This window comes from Pteropus medius, unplaced genomic scaffold (assembly GCF_902729225.1).
Source record: "Pteropus medius unplaced genomic scaffold, Ma_sr-lr_union100, whole genome shotgun sequence".
In the NCBI taxonomy this organism is placed as follows: Eukaryota; Metazoa; Chordata; class Mammalia; order Chiroptera; family Pteropodidae; genus Pteropus; species Pteropus medius.
This window is the reverse complement of record NW_024354500.1, coordinates 30890650-30915447: the sequence shown is the minus strand read 5'-3', so window position 1 is coordinate 30915447 and position 24798 is coordinate 30890650. Positions and strand designations below refer to the sequence as shown.

The following is a 24798-nucleotide window of genomic DNA, read 5'->3' as shown; positions in this document are numbered from 1 at the left end:
AGAAACAGGGAATGGAACCCAGAGCACTAAAGAACACAGCCTATGGACACAGTATCTTTGGAAGAAAAGATTCCAGAGGGTCCAGCAGATTACATCCAAACACAAAGAGCTCTGCTATCCTGAACTGAAGAGATTTCTAATGTTCTTGTGTATCAGTGGGTTCAACCCTGCACTGAAGCTATGTGGGCTCACTTTGGGAGGGAGTAGGAGAGCTTTGTCACTCTACAACTGCTTCCTTCTTTAGACAAGCTTATGACACCGCTGCCTGCCATGCATGTCATATGAATCTGTGTTAAAAGGAGCAAGAGGGGCTTATCTGAGAGTGTTCACAGCACCTAGAATCAGCCTGTGGGTAACTATAAAGAGCCTAATAAGCTATTTCTGCAGATTTGCTCTAATTACTGGCTAACAGGCACAAAACAGTATACTTTGCCAGCCTTCTCTATTAAGTAACTGTCAGAGAAACAAGTGCCTAATGTTATATAATGGGTGTAAATCGATTTACAGCCCTCTCCTTCTGTGGAAACTCCAGGATTTGACTGAAAACTGCCTCACGAAATGGTCCAAATGGTACTGGGCCTCTCAGTAGTTTATAGCTGAAGAGTAGTTCCACTTTTGCTATGCTTCTGACTGTTTCAGTAGAAGATGGGGCTCCCCTCAGCCTGGGGCCTTGTCTTTCCAGCCAGTCATTAGCCTTTAATAGTAACTGTAGAGAAGCAGGATATATGAGAAAATTGTCATCTGGATTCACAGGGAGGGGAAATTAGCTGATCCTGCCACCCCGCTCCACCTCCCCACAGCCCCACTACCCCCTTGACCTCAGGTGCAAATTGCACTTGCCTGAATATTGACCCTGAAGTTCTCAGTCCATATTTCAGTGGGAAGAACAACCCTCAATGCTGCCCTTTAAAAGTTTTCCTGCTAGGGATGCTCAGGAAACATGTACACTGTTAGGAACATTCTTTATGAAATGCTGAAGGTTTCAGACAGGAAGAGCAATGCTGAAGACTACACTGTAATTATCAGTTCAGCACAGGAATCATAACCATCGTGTAGACATTATCCCATTGTATAATCCGAGCCAACTGATAAGTATAGATATCTACAGCGGACCCATATAAATAATTTTCCATGTTTTGTTCTGCTGGCATTCACATTTTATCCCTGAAAACTTTAGAACTCCGAGTTGTTACTCCTTAAATAAAGACCTCCTGTGCTGGCCTGAGGCTATTTACTTCCTTTTCCTGTACGTTGCCACAGTGGTTCAGAGAAATCAAAGTTTGAGATTAAAAAAAAAAAGAGGAAAGTCAGGGTGCCTCTAGGAGGAAGGACAGAGAAAAAAGTGTTCATGCTTATAGCAAAGCTGTGGTGTGTCTTCAGGAAAACAGAAATTTCTAATGGGTAATTTTTAAAATGTTCACTGAAGGTATGTGATGCAAACTCCCTCTATTGTTTCTCCCACAAAATCTTCAGCAAAGTATCTGTTACTAACAATTTTGTATGAATGAGTATGTGAAGACTTGCTGCATTCTGTGTTCTGGTGGAGAAAACAGAGACAGTCTCCTGGGTACAGGAACTGGAAGATGGGGGCCTCTGGGTATATTTGTTCAGGTGGTGCACTGTTTGGAGAAGTGCTACTTATACTGTAGTATGGGTGAATGTTGTCCCTTAAAATTGTGATGTTCTCAATCTGCACAGCTATTGGTAGTGGCTCTAAATTAAGGGTCAGATGATAAGTGGGTTTGCTTTTTTATATCAACACAGTTATAGAGCATCTCCTGAGAATATGGCTAGAAATTGATTCTTTCCTTGGAGTTTCCTATATGCTGTAGGGAAGGCAAAATTAAATGTAAAGATAAAAGTGTAATGTAGTATATGCTAAGTGTCACATAGCAGTTAAGAAAACTCTTCTGAGAAACACTAGTCTTACTCGTGCTCTGTGAAAAGCATCTCGTGGTCAATTAAGTGGGGAAAACACTCATACTATGCCCCTTCCATGCAAATTAGCATATTAAAGGCTGGGGGCGGGGGTCTTACCACAATAGAAGCTGCATACATTTTGTTAACCCAGAATTCTCCATTTATTTGAACATAGAACATTGTGAAAGTTTTACATAGACAACTGCCCTGTACCAAGAAATATTTAAGGATGTTGGAGGACAAAGACTGTATGTAGAACGGAGGCCAGTTAGGAGTCCAAGAACTAGATGAGAAGACCCAAACTATAGCAGTGGCTCCAATGAATGGAAAGTAAGAGTGGATGTGAAAGGCCTAACGCAGAGAGAGAGATCATGCTGCTAGGAAATGGCATAGCAAGAGTTCCTGGGTCTGTCTGATTCAAAACCTGTGCTCCCTTGCTTCCTTTACTCAAATCCTCTTGGAATTGTGTATAATTCTATTTTGTCACATTTCTTCTGCTCTATGCTCTTGGCTATTTATACATTTATTCTATCTCTACTAGCATGAAAGCACCCTGAGTATAGGCATAGTTTATGATTTATCATTGCATATGTCTTAGATTTTAGCATAATTTTTTAATATAATAGGGTCCCAATAAATGTTATAAAAATAAATGAATTTTTAATACCTCCTTACACAGCTTATGGAGGAATGGAGAAGAGAAATGAATAGGCAGACATTTGCTTCATCATTTTGTATTATAATTGTGAACCAGATTTGGTTCTAAATTGATTCAGCATCCTACCCCTTAGACCAGCAGCATCAGCATCACCCGGGAACTTGTCAGAAATGCAGAATCTCAGGCCCCACTCCAGACCTACTGAATCACAATCTGGATTTTAACAAGAACCCCAGATGATTCCATCAAAGTTTGAGAAGCTCCGCTACATACCCTTAATTTCTACTGGGGTTTTGGATTAATAGTATATCATCTTTAAAATGCACCAAAAAAAAAAAAAAAAAAAAAAAGAGTGGCTCCAGAAACTCCAAGGGTTCTGGGTTAAACATTGTCATGGACCTACGCAGAGCTCCAAAACTACGCAGAGCTGTCTTACGTCAAGGGAAATCCTTGGAAGTTGCCATTGAAACCTTAAAGTCTTTGATGAAACAACAGAATCTTCTGGCAACTGAACCTGTATTGCTTTTTAGAGTAAGAGAAAATCAGAACTACCCTCTGTGAATTCTCCTCTGGCATTTGAGGAAGCTTCCTTTTCCTCCTCCTCCTCCATTTTTGAGCATCTGTCCTGGTCATTCACTCATTATCTATCAAATGTTTACCGAATGCTGATAGCGCCCCAGTCACCATGATAGCCACATAATGACATCAATATAATCCTTGATATAAGTAAAACTGCTTTGCGAGAAAGGGATATTTTAAGCCTGAGTGAAATCGCAAAATCATCAAGATAAAATCTATGACATTTCCTTCTTTTATTACCCCTTTTGTCATGAACACCACCTCTCTTCAAATAGTTGCGGTCTTTACTACTGCTCCCTAGACTTCTGAAGCAGCAGCATAGCAGGTGGAGTGACTGCGTCAGGGCTCTGAAGACCTTGCCTGATACTGCTACTGTACGTCCCTGAAGTGCTTTCCCACACAGAGTTTCAGTGTCCCCAGGTGTAAAGGAGGAGTTGTGTTGAGGTTGCCTAGCAGATCCCATCAACCTCCATCACTGTGTAAGTATCTTAGGGCCTGGAATAATAATCATTTTAGAGGGAACCTTTGAAATAAATAGTCTCAATGGTAGTAGATGTGCTATTAAACTTAGGTTTACAAAATACTTTACTCTAAAAGCAAATCAACAGGTGAATAATGTGGCATAATAGCGTAAGTTCTTTTTTTTTTTTTAATCAATTTGTTTCTAGTATTTTTAAAGGTACCCACCATGAATAAATCATCATTGCTTAGTTGAATAAAAACACCCAACCCATTTCCCCTTTATTGGTTAACTCATTAGGAATCACTTTGGATAACTCTTTAAAAAAAAATGAATAAGATTAAAAATTTTATTTCTATTATACATTTAGGCAAGGCGGAAATTTTGTGAGGCTTTTAAAGGAAAGAATGAAACAATGAAATGTATGCTACCAATCTGAACACAATCTACATCAACATTTTATCATTTAGAGCAGTGATTCTCAACCGGAGATAATTTTGCACCCCCCAGGGGCCATTTCGTAATGTCTGGGAACATTTTTGGTTGTCACAGCTTTGGGAGAGGGGTGCTATTGGGTAGAGGCAGGGTGCTGGTAAACATTCTATAATGCACAGGACACTGTCCACAACAGTTATCTAATTCAAAATGTTAATAGTGCCAATGTAGAAAAACCCTAATTTCAAGATACAGACAGGGTAGCTCAAACTTGTCTTCTAGTTTCTAAATTGAAGTGCTTCGTGGGTATATGGATTGAGTTCTTGTTAAAAGCAAACAAAAATAAAAGTCACCACATAGAGCTTCTCTAAATTTTATAGGGATAAAGTTGGTGGCATTCAGTTCATGGTAATGTAATCACTACTTTTGACTATTTTGGAGTACAGAGCTTAATTATATACCACAGCACCCATGGTGAGAAAAGAAAATTGTCATGATGGTACAAGAAGAAAGAAACACTCCCAAAAGTCCTGGAAAAGTTTTAACAACAAAAGTAGTAGCCTGTAGAAATCAAGCAGATAACTGTCACCCTGTTCCTAAAATGGCTGAATCCTCCTGGAGGCAGTTGCCCTCAGCATGCTGTATCAAAAGAACCCTGTCATGTAAAGGCTGTAATTGTCAACAGGTTCCCTGAGCAAAGAGGAGGAGAGAAAGAACCAAAATTTCCCATCACTCTGTGAGTTGCTCTAACACAGAGAACAAAGGGAAGTGGATGTAATAGCTTTTAAGCAGATAGTTGCTTTAGGTGAGCCAGGAATAAAGTGACGATGCAAATGTTTAATGAGCCCAGAAGATGATAGTTTGTTCTTCCACTAGATATAGACTGTTTTCACTAAGAGTCATCGACTTGGTGTGCAGTTTCTCTTGCTTGCCTATGAATATATTGAAAAATGTACAGCTTTGTAGAATTATTTGTTAGAAATATGAGGACATAAAGAAATTAATGGTGGATATTGTTTACTCCTGCATCAGACAGAAGAGAGGTCCTAAACATGGTGAGCGTATGAAACATCAGAGCCCTTCGGGTCGGTGAATGACAGGTGCTTTCCCTTTCTTCCTCTACGCCAGAAAATACCCCAAATTATTTAATGTTGCCTCGATGCTCTTCCAGTAGATGATAAAGGATAGTGAGTAAGAAGCTTAGAATCAGGGAACTGTGTCTGGTGGGACAGAGTTTTTGGGAAGGCGCACACCTGGGGAACAGACCAGACCCTGGAATGGTTTCCAGATGCTGATTTCCAAGGTTCCAAGTGAGCGGCCAGAGACAGTGGTATATATATCCCAGCCACTAGCCCAAATGCAACTCTGTCTAAATTGGAACAGAGGCCTTTACCTCTTGGGCTTTTCTGGTATCTTCCAGAAAATTGTCATAAAAACAATACATCTACAGTGACTACATCTGCAAAATCATAAAGAAAGAGCTCTGGTGAAGATGTCAATGGTCATCAAAAGCTGATATTTTTAAATTCCATGGTCCTATTTTATCCCCAGTTCATAAGAGAAAGCTCTTTCTTCATAGAACAATGCCAGCTAACAAATTTAAAAGGAAGAACTAGAAAAAACATCATTTTTGCAGTTCTGTTGAAATAATTGATGCAGGCAAGGATCATCAGTGAATTCTAAAGCTACTATGTGAGAGGTCTTTGGAGAACAATATTTATTGGGTGCCTAAGTGTCACCCTACAAATTATTTTTTTAAAAGAGACAAACATGTCCTTTCATTTAACTCTCCCAGTAAATTTTTACTTATTCAGGCATTTTAATCATATGCCACTGTACTAATGTATTTCTAAAACATACACACAAAAAATAAATTTAAAAGCGTGAGATAAAAATAATTTTAAAAAATAATTATAGGTTTTTTCCTTTTATATCCCAAATTATTGTCTTTCATGCACACTTTGGAAAACATCAATTTAGTCTATTATTTTGTGCCTGGATAAGGTGCAAAAGACCAAGCATTTCTCTGAGTATTGAACTTATTGGCCAAAGCAAAAAAAGTAAAAGGCTTGGGTGAATAAGTTAAGAAGGGATCGAGTCTTCCAAAAGAATCTCCTTCACACCGCCACAAAATTGTGAAGATGAATCTTTCTAACAAGGAGAGCCCAGTGTGTTATTTCCTGTTTCTCTCCAATTCTAGAGATGTCAGATGTGGTAATGATTTTTATGCTTTTCTCTCCATTCTGCGTTTTCTATGTGTTGCTCACTTTTACCATTTGCTTTGGGTTTCATGACATTCTGTTGCATTTCCCCTGCATTCCCTTTCCTGGGCTTATACTCCCAACTCAAACTGATGGTTCATCTCAGGGCAACTTGTGAGTCATTCTTCAAAGAACAGAATGAAGACCAGAGAAGGCATCTACAGGCTGTGATGTACTTAAGGAGTAAGAAATGTGTTTTTAAAAACATATCTTTATAAAGAAGGAATCTGGTGGTCACTACCTTAACTAAGTAATTAATTAGCATCACTAATCTCCTGAAGAGTTGTAAAACAAAGTACACAGTTTCACCTATGCAATATGCTTACCAAAGATGTTTAACCTGAATCTAATCAAGCCTTTATACCTAATTTCCTTTTCACAGGAAATACAACAGATAAAGAAACAAATAAAACAACACCAGGAGGAAAGGGTCAGATAGATCCAGAATGTAAGTCTGGTCTCTGACAAAGTTGTCAAAAGTAATAATAATAATAAGTTAACCACTTTGTTTCCCCAAATTAGAGAACAGATTATTAATGTTTCTGTAGTTGTGATGGGTGAATGGCAACACCTATATTGAAAAATCTTCTGGCCAAAATGGTACATAACTAAAATATTTGATCATTTTTCAGACTATTTTTTCTTTCCTCAACATTAATGGTCTTATTGAAATATAATTTACTTTGTTAAATATGTATATTAAATAATATAAGAGCTTATAATGAATTACACTCATTCCTTGCACTCATCTCTGTCCATCTCCAGAAACAGCCACATTTAACTCTTTTTGATATTTTTTAAAATAAGTGTTGTCAGATCTCTAGTGTGTTGTTACTACATTTCTCAGTTTATCAATTTGAGACCTTCTGCTATGACGTATGAAGATTTAGTTGTCTTATCTCTCCATCCTCCATTATAGTGTAGTATCATTTTTAGTAAATTAATGAAAAATCATTGCACGAAAATGTCATTGCAGAACCAAGTAATATCCTATGATTACACTTTTCTTTTTATATGCCTTTTGGTTTCTCTTTGTCTTTCTAAGCATCTTTCCCTTCTTGCAATGTTTTTCCTTATAATCCTCCCTTTTTGTTAGTGTTTCTTTGTTTCTTCTTGTTTCTCAAAAGCACCACCATATTTATCTGGTGCTATTATTATTTTCAGTAAGACTTTCGCAGAGCCCTCTGTGCTGCTCCAACCTCTATAGATGGATTTCTAGGCCTGCTTTATGAGATGTCCCCTGAAGACCGCCTAATTTCTCATCTTTCGCTTCGGTGGTGTACTATTTTGTTTTATACAGCATATTTTCTGGAAACTTCCTCAGACAGGAAAAACAAAACAAAATACTTTTTGAGTCTTTCCATGTCAGAAAATGTATTTACGCTACATTTGAATAATAGTCTTGCTGAATGCAGATTAGGAGATTAGAGGCCATATCCCTTGTGGTTTGGAAGGCATTGCTCTATTGTTAGGCATTGTTTAATTTTTGGATTGTTTGTTGTAAAAGTTTAGAAATACAATTGATTTTTGTATATTCGTTTTGTATCCTGCAAACTTGCTGAACTTGTTTATTATTTCTCATAGTTTTTTAGTGGATTCTTTATCATTATCTGTATGCCATCTGTGAATAGAGATAGATTCACTTTTTCTTCCTTCCATCTGGATGTCTTATATTTCTTTTTCTTGCCCAGTTGCCTTGGCTAGAACCTCTGGTACAAATGTGAACATACTGTATTGTTCCCAATCTTAGAAGGCAATCATATAGTTTTTCACCAATAAGTATTTAATCATGAAAGGGTGTTGCTCTTTGCTTTGGTTTATTGAGATGACAGTGTGCTTTTTATTTTTTATTGATAAGCTATGTTACATTAATTGATTTTTGGATGTTAATTCCTGGTATAAATCCCACTTGGGCCTGGTATGTAATTCTTTTTATAATCTAATTATCATTTATATATCTATATAAATTTTATGTTTATATGTTCCTTTTCTACATGTCTTTGTATAGGCTTGCTAGTATGTTGTTGAAGATTTTTACATCCATATTCACAAGAGATAGTTGTATATAATTGTCTTCTGCTGTTTTTGTTTGGTATCAGTGTTATACTGGTCTCAGAAATGAGTTGGAAAGTGATGTTCTGCCTCTCCTGGGAATATAGCCCTCTGACTGGGAACTGTGGGAAGAGGGACCCTATGTTCTTGGCTGCACCTGTCTGAAACGGAGTTTCTGTCTCTGAGCTTGGAGGAATGAGGGATACTATAGACAAATGCCACAGACTTTTGTTCTTATGAAATTTTAGTCTGTTTTCTTGAATAAATGTGTCTTCATTTGCTCTATGGATGTAGAACAATCTTCAGAGATTTTAAATGATTGATTTTTGAAAATAGTTTTCACAAGTTTCACTGAGCAGCAGGTCTGTGGAGCCCTTTACATTGTCATGTCAGAAGCCAGAAGATAATTGTCAAAAGAACTCCAATTATCTTCCTGTCTTATTTCCTCTAAGGGTCTTTTCTTTTTTAAAAAATTATCTTGGTTTCTTTATTTAATATTGGAGGGATCCCTGAAATGTCTTGTGATCTTTAACTGTCCATTCATATTTGAAACCAAGGCATTCAAAAGCTGATTGCTCTGTGGAAGGGCAAGGGCAGAATAGAGGAGACCAATGTAAGTCAGTTATAGAACATATCTCTAGGTTACTGGGCAAATTATGGTTTCAGAATCGAATATAAACCAAAGCAAAACATCATAAGTCTTGACCAAGGGTAATTGTGCTAATCACCTCATCTTTCCTAATTGGAGCAAATCAACACTATCTAAATTGGAAAAATACAGCCCTTCTCCCCACCCTTGGCATTCTCCCTAAAACTCTCCAAATCTGAATAAATTCAAAAACTATTTAAAAAATTTTTAGAAGACTCTTTTAGGGATCAATATCTTATGGGTAAAGAAACATATGCCTGAGGTTCAGTAATTCTTTTAATTTACCTCTGTTTTTTCTCTGGTTAAGTTAAAACAAAATCAGCTTAACTTTTTTTTTCTGAACAATATCATATATAGTATTATCCTACCCTTATAAAGTAATTTCTATTCATATCTATTTACCTCTTTGACTACCTACATTGCTTGTATATCTACTAATCTTCCGTCTTTATGTATGCACAGAAAGACGTCTGTAATAATGTTTATCAATTACTAATGCAGGCTATTTCTGGATGATAGGAATTGAAGTGCTTTAATACTTCCTTCTGATCTTTTTATTGATTAACATTTTAAATAATAAACATGTATAATTAAAAAGAAAAGTCAATACAATGTAAAAGCAAAACTCAATTCACTAACAGAGTCCATCAACCAAAAAATCAAGGCTGGGATTGTGGTGAGGCAGGAGAGGAGTTTAGGATGCAAAATTTAGGGAGCCACTTCCTTGTAGAGTCATGCAAGTACACCCTAGGCTCCTCACTTTCTTCACCATTAGTCCTGGACAGCCCTGCAAACAATACAGGAAAAACTGGAAGGTCAATGTAGGTGAATAATGGCGTGTTTGGAATTCTAGGTAGGTGAGTAAAGAATACTCTTCCTTTCTTACAGTAAATTATTTTTTAGTATTCTTTTTAACTGTCTGTAAAAGAATCATAGCTTTTACATTTTCAAGGTAAATAACCAACACTTAGTCTTCCCATTCCTTTCCTCTTCCTCAACTCAAGACATGAGTAAATGTGTGGCAGGCTCTGGCCATGGGAGGCACTGAAGGAAATGCCCTGTCAGCTCCAGCATCTTGCTCCTCCTTCATTTAGGACTCTCCTGATCACCTTAGTGAAAACACTCTCCTTTGTCTTTCCAGCCCACGTTCCTTCTTTAACATCGCCTCAGCAGTTATTACATTCCAAATACATGGATAACATATATAGTTTTATTTAGTATATTATGTGTAGATTGCCTGTCTTGCCTTATTAGAATATAAGCTCTACAGTGCAACCCTCATGGAAACGTAATGTCACACAATAAGTTTCAGTTAATATCTGCTGAATGGAAGAGTGAATGAATTCATTATACATTTATTGAATAATTGTGAATCTGATGCTGTTACGACAATATGAAGATGAATAAAATACAGTTTTTGCTCCTTCCAGAGAGAGTCCACATGCCAGCCTCCTTTTCTGTCTCTGCTCGCAGAGATGGTCATTTACCTCACAAGATCATTATCTCACAAACACATACATTTTAAACTCCCTTTTCCTTTTCTCATACTCTCTTTCTTTCAACTTTTTTTTCTTATTCTCTCTTTTTTCCTTCAACTCTTGCCCCATCATAGGGAAATATACTTTCCTTCCTTAAGAAAAAACCACACTGACTAATGAGCATAACAAGTAGTACTAGTAATTGCACATTTATTAATATAAAGTTAACTTTGAAGAAAACGACAATGACAATATTATTAATAGTGCACAACTATTAAGTGTTTACTATAGACTTGACTCTCTGCCAAGCAATTTATATGCATTGCCTCATTTAATCAGTACAGATAACGAACTATGGCAGTGAGAAGCAACTTGTCCAGGTCAAAGACAATAACTGGTCTGAATCTAAGTCAGTTTGATTCTAGAGACCAGGGGTAACAGAAAGACTATGCTGTTCATTAATAATGTAACCCCTCTGTGGGGTTTTCTCTCCATCTCCTTCCTACATTATAACCAGTTGCTCTCTTTATGTTCCTACAGCACTTTGCTCATACCCTAACTTCAACTTTTATCAAATAAATTGGTAGGTATGTGTCTGAAAGGTTCAGCTGGGTACATTTTCACTTACTACCAGTGTTATGAAGTATTTGTTCTCCTTTGTTATTGTAATTTGGGTTGTCATTGTAATTTGGATGAAGAAGGAGCTTTACATATATTATATTCAGAATTCAAAATCTGGTGTAATTTGGGCAAATTATTTAACTCTTCTGAACCTTAGGTTACTGAAGTATAACATGGGAATAATGATGCCAATGTTACAGTGTAATGAGAATAACAAGATGTGTCTGTAAGGTGTCTAGCCTAGTGCCTAGCGCAACACACATACTTTCTTCTTATCTCTTTCTTGTTCAATCCCCTGATTACCTTGATTCTGACTCTTCTGCTGAACAGTATACTGCATTTCAGCTGTTATGTGTTACCTGTTATGATCTACATTAGTTATCTATTACTGTGCAAGAAATTACCACAAACCTAGTAGCTTTAAATAACAAATATTTATTAAGTTTCTATGGTTTAAGGATCTAGAAACAACTCAACTGGGTGGTTCTAGTTCAGTCTCTCATGAGATTGCAGTCATCTCAAGGCTCAATGAGGTTAAGAATCTGCTTTCGGGGAGATTGGATTAAACATGAAAGAGTGAGAGACGTTCCCAGATCTCTCCCCTTGAAACAACAATAAGCTGAACACCTAAAACTCAACAAAAAACACCCAAACTGCACACCAGCATATCTGAGCATGGGATCTGCTCATAAAAGCTACCACAGGTCAGAACCCTGGGTGTTGGGCGGTGGACCAGGAGAAACAAAGAAGCTCCTTCTCTCAGCCGGAGCTCCCTGTAGGAGGAGGGGGAGTGGAGAAGCTGTGGAGAGTTCCCTATCTGGGAATGATGAGAGCTTCACGCAGCCAATGGCAGTGCCCAATCATCAGGGAAGAAGGCAGAGAAATGGGGATGGCAGAAAAGCGGGGACAGCAGAGAAACAACAGTTGATTTTTACCAGCTGTGGTTGCAAAACAGAGTCTGAGCCACAGCCCCCATCCCCAACCCAGAGGCCGCCTCAGCCTATAATTTTGAGATGGAACGACGAAGTCAGGGGAATCTGAGCAAACACTACTGAAACTGTAGCTAGATTAATTCACTCAGAAACTAAAAAAGAAAAACACCCAAAATATGTTGTGGATCACAGGTAATAAATCTTTTTCTGAAAAAAAAAAAAAAAAAGCAGAATACACTTCCATTAATGCCCAGGCAGAGAAATAGTCCATTAAACACTATGAACAACCAAGGTGACAAGGCATCTCAGAAAGAAAGAGAAAAATCTCCAGAAAATAAGCTTACATAGAAATATGTAACTTAAATGACAGAGAATTCAAGATGGTACTTCTGAAAAAACTCAGTGAGATCTGAAACGAATCTTATCAACAATTTTAGGAATTGAAAAAACAACTAGATGAGCAGAATGAATTCTTTAGCAAGGAGACTGAAATTGTCAGAAAGAACAGAATAGATCTTCTGGAGATAAAGAACACAGTGCGAGATTTGAAAAATGAAATAACAAGCTTAGGAAATAGAGTCAACCAAATGGAGGAAAGGATCAGTGATATCGAAGACAGAAATCTAGAAATAAATCAGAAGGAAGAGAGAAACTGAAGAATGAAAAATAATGAATGAGAAATACAAGAACTAGGAGAACAAACATAAGAATAATGGGAATTCTCAAAGGGGACTGCTTGAAGAGGAAAAAGAGCAGGGATTAGAAAGCATTTTCAGACAAATAGTTGATGAGAATTTTCCAAATCTAAGGAATGAGCTGGAGCTTGGAATTCAAGAAATCAATAGAGCACCCAATTATCTCAACCCAAAAAGGCCTTCACCAAGACACATTGTATTGAAATTATCACAAATCAATGACAAAGACAGAATTCTCAGGGCAGCCAGGGAAAAGAAGACGGTAATTTATAAAGGAAAACCCATTAGATTATCATTGGACTTCTCAGCACAAACTTTACAAGCCAGAAAGGAGTGTAATTAAATATTCAAACTATTAAATGAAAGGAACTACCAGCCAAGAATAATGTATCCAGCTAAGCTCTCCTTTAGATTTGAAGGAGAAATACAGACCTTTCCAGACATACAAAGATTGAGGGAATTCTCCACTACGAGGCCTGTACTATAGGAAATACTGAAAGGGGTCAGCTCACCTAAAACAAATGACCAAAAAAAAAATATATATTTATATTTATATATATATATATAAATATATATATAAATATATATATATATAAATATAAATTTAGGAGTAAGGTGAATAGCAGGCTGATAAAAGCAGAAGAGTGCAACCTTTACTAGGAATAGGGCATTATAAGCTTAAAATAAGAAGAGGTTTGCTATAGCAATATAGTAATGAACATTCAGCATACATAGGGACAAATTGAGGCAAAAATGACTGAAAAGGGGAGGATTCAAAGATATAAATTCACAAAGGGGAATGGAGATAAGGCACGCACAGAAGAAAAGGGACGACTGTATATATATATAACTATCCTTTACATATTCGTAATGGTAACCACACACCAAAGATTCAGAACCATTGTATATAACATAAAACAAGAAAGACCAGAGGTGAGATTCACAAAAGCCAACTAAAATAAAAAAAAAACAACAAAACAAAACAGAAGCACAAGGACAAGGAAGCAATGGAAACACTGAGTTACCAGAAAGTAAAAGATAAAATGGCTATAAGAAGACCTCATATTTCAATAATCACCCTAAATGTAAATGGACTGAATTCACCAAAAGGCACAGAGTTACAGATTGGATCAAAAAACAAAACACACCCATATGCTGCTTCCAGGAGACACATCTCAGCTCCAAAGACAAATATAAACTCAAAGTGAAAGGGTGGAAAATGGTATTTCAAGCAAATGGCACTCAGAGAAAAGCGAGAGTAGCGGTACTAACATTGGACAAAATAGACTTCAAAATAAAAAAGGTAAAGAAAGATACTGAGGGACACTTCATAATGATAAAGGGAATCATGCACCAAGAAGACATAACACTTATTAATATCTATGTTCCCAATCAGGGAGCCCAGAAATAAGTAAAGCAATTATTAACAGAACTAAAGGGAGAAACAGACCAAAGCACTATCATAGAAGGGGACTTAAATACCCCACTGTCAGATATGGACAGATCATCCAAACAGAAAATCAATAAGGAAATAACACCTTTAAATGATACATTAGACCAATTGGACATAATTGGCATTTACAGAGCCTTTCATCCCCAAACATCTTCTTATACATTCTTCTCTAGTGCACATGGAACATTCTCAAGGATCAATCACATACTGGGACACAGAGATCACCTCAACAAATATAAGAGGGTTGAAATCATACCAACCATATTCTTTGATCATATTGCTTTGAAGCTGGAGATCAACTGTAAAAAGGAAGCGGAAAGAACCACAAATACATGGAGATTAAACAATATGCTACTGAAGAATAACTGGGTCAGAGAAGAAATAAAAGGAGAGATCAAGAAATACATAGAAACAAATGATAATGATAGTACAACATATTAAAACTTTTGAGACATGGCAAAAGCGGCCATAAGAGAAAAGTTCATAGCATTACAGGCCTATCTCCAAAAACAAAAATGAGCCCAAATAAACGACCCAACGCTTCATCTTAAAAAACTAGAAAAGGAACAACAAATGAAGATTAAAGTCAGTAGAAGGAAAGAAATCATCAGAATTAGAGCAGAAATAAATGAAATTGAAAACAAAAAAACAATAGGAAAAATAAACATAATAAAGAGCTGGTTCTTTGAGAAGGTTAATAAAATTGAGAAACCCCTGGCTAGACTCACTAAAGAAAAAAGAGAAAGGACACAAACAAAATCAGGGACGAAAGAGGGAAAATTAGGACAGACATCGCAGAAATACAAAGGATCATACAAGAATACTAGGAAAAAATATATAACACTGAATTCAATAATCTAGAAGAAATGGACCAGTACTTAGAAAATACAACCTTCCTAGACTGAATCAAGAAGAACTAGAAAATCTAAATAGACGGATCAGCAGTATGGAAATTGAAACAATCATCAAAAACCTACCAAAAAGTAAAAGTCCAGGACCAGATGGCTTTACCAGTGAATTCTATCAAACATTCAAAGAAGATTTAATACCTATTCTCCTCAAACTCTTCCAAAAAATTGAAGAGGAGGCAATATACCCAACTCATTTTATGAGGCCAATATTACCCTGATACCCAAACCTGGTAAAGATAACACAAAAAAAGAAAACTACAGACCAATATCTCTCATGAACACACATGCAGAAATCCTAACTAAAATACTAGTGATCTGAATACAGCAACATATTAAAAAGATTATACGCCAAGATCAAGTGGGCTTCATCCCAGGGGTACAGGGATGGTTCAATATACTCAGATCAATTAATGTGATACACCACATAAACAAATTAAAAAATAAGAATCATATGATTATATAAATAGATGCAGAAAAAGCCTTCGACAAAATACAGCACCCATTTATGATCAAAACACTTAACAAAATCGGTATAGAAGGAAAATACCTTAATATAAAAAAGGCCAGATATGAAAAGCCCTCAGCCAACATTATACTTAATGGTGAAAAACTAAAAACGTTCCCTCTAAGATCAGGAACAAGGCAAGGCTGTCCACTGTCATTCAATATAACATTGGAGGTCCTAGCGAGTGCAATCAAGCAAGAGAAAGATATAAAAGGCATCCAAATAGGAAACGAAGAAGTCAAACTGTCACTATTTGCAGGTGACATGATTCTCTATACAGAAAACCCTAGAGACTCTACAAGAACATTACTAGGGATGATAAGTAAATACAGTAGTTTCTGGATACAAAATCAATGTTCAAAAATCCATGGTGTTCCTATACTCTAACAATGAAGCATCAGAAAAAGAAGTGGGAAAAATAATTCCTTTTGCAATTGCAACAAAAAGAATAAAATACTTAGGAATAAATTTAACGAAATATGTGAAGGACCTATATAATGAAAACTAGAAGACCCTATTAAAAGAAATCAAAGAAGATACAAAGAAATGGTAAGATATTCCATATTCTTGGATTGGAAGAATCAACATAGTTAAAATGACTATATTACCTAAAGCATTATACAGATTTAATGCAATCTCCATCAAAATTTCATTGGCATTTCTTAAAGAAATAGGACCAAAAATCATCAGATTTGTATGGAAGCACAAAGGACCCCAAATTACCAAAGCCATACTGAGTAAAAAGAATGAGGCTGGAGGCATCACTCTATCCAACTTCAAATTATACTATAAAGTGTAGCAATCAAACAGCATGGTATTGGCAGAAAAACAGAGACACAGACCAGTGGAACAGAATTGAGAGTCCAGAAGTAAACCCATATTTATATGGGTAAATAATTTTCGACAAAAAAGCCAAAAACATACAGTGGAGAAAGGAAAACCTCTTCAGTAAATGGTGCTGGGAATACTGGAAAGCTACCTGCAAAAGAATGAAACTAGACTGTTGTCTATCACCATACACCAAAATTAACTCGAAATGGATTAAGGACCTGAATATAAGACCTGAAACAATAAAATGCATAGCAGAAAACATAGGAATGAAACTCAAGGATCTTGAAGTTAAAGAGGATTTTATGAATTTGACCTCAAAGGCAAGTGAAGTAAAAGCTAAAATAAATGAATGGGACTACATCAAACTAAAAAGCTTCTGCTTAGCAAAAGAAACCAACAACAAGGTAAAGAGACAACCATCTGAATGGGAAAATATATTTGCAACTAATGCCTCTCATAAGGGCCTAATACCCAAAATATACAAAGAACTCATACGACTCAATAACAACAAAAAAATAAATGATCCAATCAAAAAATGGGTAGGAGATCTGAACAAACACTTCTCCTTAGAGGACATACAAATGGCCAACAAATATATGAAAAGATGTTCAACATCACTAGGTATTAGGAAAATGCAAATCAAAACCACAATGAGATACCATCTCATACCTGTTAGCATGGCTATAATCAACAGGACAAGTAATAATAAATGTTGGAGACGATGTGGAGAAATAGAAACCCTCATACACTGCTGATAGGACTGTAGATTGGTGTAGCCACTATGGAAAACAATACGGAGGTTCCTCAAAAAACTAAGAATTGATCTACCATATGATCCAGCAATGCCACTACTGGGTATTTACCCCCAAAGACTTGAAAACCCATATATGAAAAGATATTTGCACACCGATGTTCACAGCAGCATTATTCAGAGTGGCCAGGACATGGAAGCAACTGGAGTGTCCTACGACAGATGATTGGCTAAAGAAGCTGTGGTACATATATACAATGGAATATTACTCAGCCATAAGAAGAGATGAAATACTGCCATTTGCAACAACATGGATGGACCTTGAAATACTCATACTAAGTGAAATAAGCCAGACAGAAAAGGTTGAAAATCACATGATATCACTTGTATGTGGGATATAAACCTAAAAACAACACATGAACAGGACAAAAAAACAGAGACTCATGGACATGGACTATAGGCTAGTGGTTACCAGAGGACAGGGGGGAGGAGGAGGGGAAAAAATTTAAAAAAAAAAATGTTATAAATAAATAAATAAATAAAATTAAAAAAAAAAAAAGGATCTGCTTCCAAGTTCACTCTTGTAGCGGTTGACATACCTTAGGAGATCTGCTTCCACGCATACTCATGTGAGTCTTTCCACAGGGCTGTCACAGGCCATGGCAACTGATTTTCCCGAGAGAAAGCAATCCAAAAGAGAGTCAGAGAGAGCACCCAACATGGAAGCCACAGTCTTTTACAATCAAACCTCGCAAGGACATCACATGACTTTTGCTGTAATTTTATTCATTGGAAGCAAGTCACTAAGTCCAGTTAACATTCAAGAGGAGGAAATAATAAAAGAACATGAATACTAAAATGTTGAGATCATCGGGGCCATATTAGTCTGCCTACTACACAATTTCAACAGTCTTATAAAGCTAGCCTGAGATTGTGATTAAGTCCAATCATATTTCATTACTTGTATAGAAGTTAGTCTCGTCTTTATATAAGGAACTTACACATATTGAGAAATAAACATTGCTTAGCAGAGTAACTGGCTTTATGAGTAATAAAGCTTCAACATAATCCACAATATAAAGACAATAACAGTAATGACTTCTTTTGCATAGTCTTACAAGTTATCACACCATTTGTATCTTTTAATTTCAACTCTACGAGTAATTATACTTTTCCTCTGAGTTGGTTTATTTCTTAAAAACCATTTTCCCTTTGACTCTCTACTTGGTACATTCTCTACTTCCTCCTCTTTGGTGTGTAGATGCACAGACAGACAGACAGACACAGACAGACACACACGCGCGCACACACACACACACACACTCATACGTATACTCCAACTTCCTTCTTCAGGGAGTGCCAAAGGTCAGGTAGGTAGTCAAGGTGAAATATAAATATTACTCCCAGCTCTTATTTGAAGAGAAACTTGTTTATTATTCTCAACTAAGTCACAGTGTACTCCAGCCACCTCCCCAGAGTAGTGTCCTGCCTGTCTCCTCTTTCTCCTTTCTCCTGCTGACTGTCCTTCAGCCTCTCAAAAGAGATTGATATAAATAAAATTTGATATTTGTATTCTTTCAGGTTTTAAAAAAAGGATTATATAAATACTAAAGTATATATGATGTAATTAGTAAATATATCATAAACATTAAATAAGTACTATAAATATTAAATTTTTATTGTATAAATCTTAAAACATGTATTTTATGTAAATACTACCTAATTGGAGATTAAGAAGATAGATCTAACAATGATGGTTTGACATTTTGTGTTCTTCCATTTCTAGGAATTACTGAGAGTCTATTTTATTAGAGATAGTATTTAATCATTGTGTTGTCTATGAATGCCAATAACTCTATTAAACTTAACAATTTCTGCTTTTGAAGTATTCTTTCTCAGTAGAGAGAAATGAAGAGCCAGATGAGTAGATAAGGAAAGGAATAAAGGGGCTATGAGCAGGTAAATATTCAGAGGCAAATAGATTTGATGATGACAGTCACATTGGAAAGAGGACAAATGAAAATGGAAAAATTGAGACGCACTGGCTGTGAATCATGAAGAGAAATGTTTACAAAAATAAAAACCTGATAAGATCATTTATTTATAATGGTCTTTGTGCCATTTACTTTTGCTAAAAGGTATACCAAGCAGAATATTTTGAGAAAGAAGAACTATAGCCCCTTCGGAGTGAAGATTCCTATTTTCACGTTAAGAAAATAAATTTTTTTACAACAAATTGATGTTTTTCTAAAACATTTCTCTCTTTTATTTTGTGGGAAAAAATGGGAACTAAAGAAAATTTGTTAGTTGACCCAATAATGGAAAAAGTAAGAATACATTAGAATTGAGGAGACCTCTGGGTGTTTCTGAAATAAAGAAATACAATTGAATAAAATCTAAGTATTGTATTTTTGAATATATATATGTACATACCTCACATACTTATTGTTTTATTAGTAATATAATTGGGAAATGAAAATAAGCTACCTGGTACTCTTAAACAGTCAAAAAAATTTACTGTAATTGTCAGCCTGGAAGTTCAGTTTTCTTTCTTTTCTTCATAAGAGCTTTATTGAAGTTCTGGTCTAAGTTGGCAACATAGGAGGTTCCTTAACTCATCTCCTCTCCTAGATACACTAAATCTATGGCTACATACTGACCGATTTCTTCTGAAAGGAATCCAGAAACTAGCTGAGTGACTCCTACACATTGAGTGAGTGAGAAAATACCCATATTAAAATGGATCTTGGCACATCCTTAATCACTGGAGCCACTAAGAACAAAGAAGTTTACTTGAACAATCACAAAGGTTAGAGATATGACCAAGAGCTCAGGCCAGGGTGGACAATAAGGTTAATCTCTTACACGAGACCACTTCATCAAGACTGAAAGAGGTGGCTGTTTAATCTAATGCACAGAGATCAGTACAGAGGGTCAAGAAAAATGGAGAAATAGAGGAATATGTCCAAACAAATGGCAAGATAAAACTCCAGAAATAGACCTTAATGAAACGGAGATAAGTGATTTACCTGATAGAGTTCAAAATAATAGTCAGAAATGCTTACCAATGTCAGGAAAACAATGCATAACAAAGTGAGAATTTCAATAAAGAGAGAAAATATTAGGGAGGAACAAAAAGAAATTACTGAGTTGAAGAATACAATAATTAAACTGAAAATTCAATTGAGGAGTTTGACAGAAGATTAGATGAAGTGGAAGATAGGATCAGAGAACTTAATGACAGAGCAGTGGAATTCATCCAATTAGAGGAGCAAAAAGAAACTAGAATAAAGATAGCTTAAAGGACTTATGGGAAAACATCAAGCATACTAATTTTCACATTATAGAGGTCCTAGAATAAGAAGAGAGAATGGGGAGAAAACTTACTTAAAAAAATAAAAACTGAAAACTTCCCTAACCTGGGGAATGAAATGGATATCCAGATGCAGGAAGCCCAGAGAGTTCTAAAGAAGATGAATCCAAAAAGACTCACACCAAGACACATTGCACAGTTGACCTTTGAACAATGCAGGGATTGAGATGCTGACCCTTTACATAGTCAAAAATCTGTGTATAACTTTGACTCCCTGAAAACTTTACTGATAGCCTACTGTTGCCCAGAAGCCTTATTGATAACATAAACAGTTAAATGATGCATATATTTATATTATATACTGTATTATTATAATAAAGTAAATGAGAGAAAAGAAAATGTTACTAAAATCATAAGGAGAGAAAATATATCTACAGTTTTTATTGAAAAAAATCAACATATTAGTGGACCCACACAGTTCAAAGCCATGTTGTTCAAGAGTCAACTGTAATTAAATTGTCAAATGTTAAAGACAAGGAAAAAACTATTAAAAACAGCAAGAGAAAAATAACTTGTTATTTACAAGGGAATCCTCATAAGACTGGCATCAAAATTTTCAGCAGAAACTTTGTAGGCCAGAAAATAGTGGTACGATATGTTCTAAATGCTGGGGGAAAAAAAGCTGCCAATCAAGAATACTCTGCCTGGCAAAGCTGTCCTTTAGACGTGAAGAAGAGATAAAGAATTTTCTAGATAAGCATAAGCTGAAGGAGTACATCACCATTAGACCAGCTTTACAAGAAATGTTAAAATGACTAATTAAGCTGAAAGAAAAAGCACTAATTAATAACAGGAAAACATATAAAAGTATAAATCTTATTGGTAAAGGTAAATATATAGTTAAATTCAGAATAATCTAATGTTGTAAGGAAGTAGTTAACCACTTATACATCCGGGGTGAAGGCTAAAAGAAAAACGTATTAAAATAACTGTAACTATAATAATTCATTAAAGAATACAGAAGATAAAAAGATGTACATTGTGACATCGAAGACAAAAAATGTGGGGGGTAGAGAGTAAAAATATGCTTTAGAATATGTTCACATTTGAGCTGTTATCAGCTAAAAATAGACTGTTACATTTTATGTAAGCCTCATGGTAATCGAAAAGCAAAAACCTATAGTAGTTACACCAAAAGTAAAGAGAAAGGAATCTATAACACCATAGAAAACCATCAAATCATAACGGAAAAGAGCAAAAGAAGAGAAAAGGAGCAAAGAAATTACAAAACAGCTAGATAACAATTAACAAAGTGGCAACAGTAAGTCCATACCTATAAATAATTACTTTAAATGTAAATGAACTAAATTACCTAATCAAAGACATAAAGTGGCTGTGTGGATTAGAAAGTAAGACCCAAAATATGCTGCCTACAAGAGACTCACATCAGCTTTAAGGACACATACAGACTGAAAATGAAAAAATGAACAAAGACATTCAATGCAAATGGAAACCAAAAACACAGGGGTAGCAATACTTATATCAGACAAAATAGACCAAAATAGACTTTAAGCCAAAGACCGTAATGAGAGAAAAACAAGGTCATTATACAATGATAAAAAGATCAATCCAACAAGATGACATAATGTTTACAAATATTTATGCATGCAACATGAGAGCACCTAAATATATAAAGCAAATACTAACATACCTAATGGGAGAAATAGCAACACAATAATAGGGTACTTCAATATATTTAACAATGGATAAATCATCCAGACAATCAGTAAGGAAACACTGGATTTAAACTATATGTTAGATCAGACAGACTAACAGACATTTAGAGAACATTCTATCCAACAGCATCGGAATACACATTCTTGTCAAGCAAACAATATTCTCCAGTTTTCATCATCTGTTAGGCTACGAAACAAATCTTAATAAATTTAAGAAGACGGAAATCAAAGCAGTATCTTTTCCAACCATAATGATGTGAAATTAGAAACAATTAGAAAAAGATAACTGGAAAATTCACAAATATGTGCATATTAAACATGCTACTAAACATATAATGGGTCAAAGAAGAAATCGAAAGAAAATTTAAAAATTACTTGAGACAAATGAAAATAGACATACAGCATACCAAAAAATATGGGATACAGCAAAAGCAATTCTATGACGGAAATTCATAGTAATAAATACTGACAAGTAATTAAAACGATCTCAAATAAAAAACCTACCTTTACACCTAAAGGAGCTAGAAAAAGAAGAAAAATGAGGTCCAAAGTTAGAAGACAGGAAATAACAAAGATCAGAGCAGAAATAAAAGAAATGGAAACTAAAAACACAGCAGAAAAGATGAATGAAAGTAAGAGCTGGCTTTCTGAAAAAAAAAAAAAAAGATAGACATTCCTTTAGCTAGACTTACCAAAAAAAGAGAGAGGACTCAAAATTATAAATGAAAAAGGAGACACTACAACTGATACCACAGAAATAAAAAGGATCATAAGAGATTGCTATAAACAATTACAGGTCAAAAGATTGGATAACCTAAAAGAAATGGATAAATTCCTAGGAACATACAACCTACCAAGACTGAATCATGAAGAAATGGAATGTCTGAAGAGACCAATTACTAGTAAGAAAATTGAACCAGTATTCAAAACCTCTCAATAAACAAAAGTCCAGGACTAGGTGGCTTCACTGGTGAATTCCACCAAACATTTAAAAAGAATACCAGTCCTTTACAAACTCTCTCAAACAAACAAACAAACAAACAAACAAACAAACAAACAAATAGAAGAAGATGGAACACTTCCAGACTCATTTTATGAAGCTGGCATTACCCTGATACCAAAACCAGAAGGGACACCACAAGAAAAAAAAAAATTACATATCTTTGGTGAACACAGATGTAAAAACCCTCAACAAAATATTATCAAACCAAATTCAATAATACTTTAAAAGGATTATACACCATAATTGAGTAGGATATACTCCAGTGATGCAAGGACGGTTGAATATCTGCATATCAATCAATGTGATATATCACATTAACAAAATGAAGAAAAAATCATATGATAAATCTCAATAGGTGCAGAAAAAAGCATTTGACAAAATTCGACATTTATTTATTACAAAACCTCTCTCAACAAACTGGGTGTAATCACCATGATGTATGTTTTAAACACCTTTTAATTTTATATGTCCATTACACCTCAATAAAGATGAATTTTTTTAAATAAAAACTTTTTTTCAATAACTTCACATTTTATTCTGACAAGGTTTTAAAGGTGTTATTTTTCCAATCTAGTTTGTACCGAAGGTTTTAAAGGTGTTATTTTTCCAATCTAGTTTGCAAACTTTACTGGAGAATCATGATATCTTCTAGGCTTATTTTAGTTAACTGATCAACATACTTTTATTAGTAGTAGTAGTACTTGAAATGTCTGGATGGTGCTGCTCATTAGATGGAGCACAGTTCTGCTTATTGATATCCTTTTCTCTTATTTTCAGGAAGTAGGTCTTGGACTTCAGTGAAGACTAAGTGTTCGTATTGATTTAATTCATATTATAGGAAGCATAACTATAAAATAAGAAAGTTATAAGAAAAAGCTGGTCTATATGATCTTAAATAAATGAAGCATCTGTTTCTTTAAATGACTAAAAACACATTTTGATCAATTAAGATGTATGTTCATGGCTCTTTTAAACTATAAACCATTATACAATGTAAAGCATTGCTATAACCCGAGAAAAAACTGCTTGTGAGCCACCTCTGGGCTTGACTCCACATGTTTCTGTTTCATTGGAGAAAGAGAGTGTAAAGCAAAGGTAGAGGCCTGGAAAAAGATGGGTTCAGTGGCAGGTGCAGTTTTGGCTGGGCCCCTCTAGTACAATCTCTTATTATAAAGTTCAAATACTTTACAGTCTCATTTCTACCAATCTAATTATTTATATAGTTTATACAAACAAAGCACTCAAATGGTAGGCTTCTTCTGGCTGGTAACAGAAAGGAATATTGACAATGTCTAATGCCTAATGTGTAGTTTTCTGCAGTACAGAAAGATCTTTCCACTACATTAACCCACAATTTTTTCTACAGCTTTTTGAGAGTGATATGTTTCAATTCTTTTGTAGAAATAAAGAAAATGAATATTGGAATTAATATGCTTCATCCAAGATCTCATCCCTAGTAGTAGCAGATGCAAAAATTCAATGCTAGATTATTAATTCTTTATACCACCCCCACATAAGTGATCTGTTTAGCTCATTTCCACAAAGGCAAAATGTT

The 24798-nt window shown here is 35.4% G+C and overlaps 1 protein-coding gene across 1 annotated transcript in view; it reads right to left on the bottom strand.

Annotated features, from left to right (window-relative positions):
• KLHL31 (kelch like family member 31) overlaps window positions 1-24798 on the bottom strand; it is a 121311-nt gene that overhangs the window by 90019 nt on the left and 6494 nt on the right. Inside the window, exons 3-4 of the mRNA XM_039853314.1 lie at window positions 23924-24090; window positions 17791-17857 (exon numbers count right to left, since the gene is read on the bottom strand). The gene's annotated coding sequence lies outside the window, so the exon portion shown is untranslated. The remainder of the gene's footprint in view (window positions 1-17790; window positions 17858-23923; window positions 24091-24798) is intronic.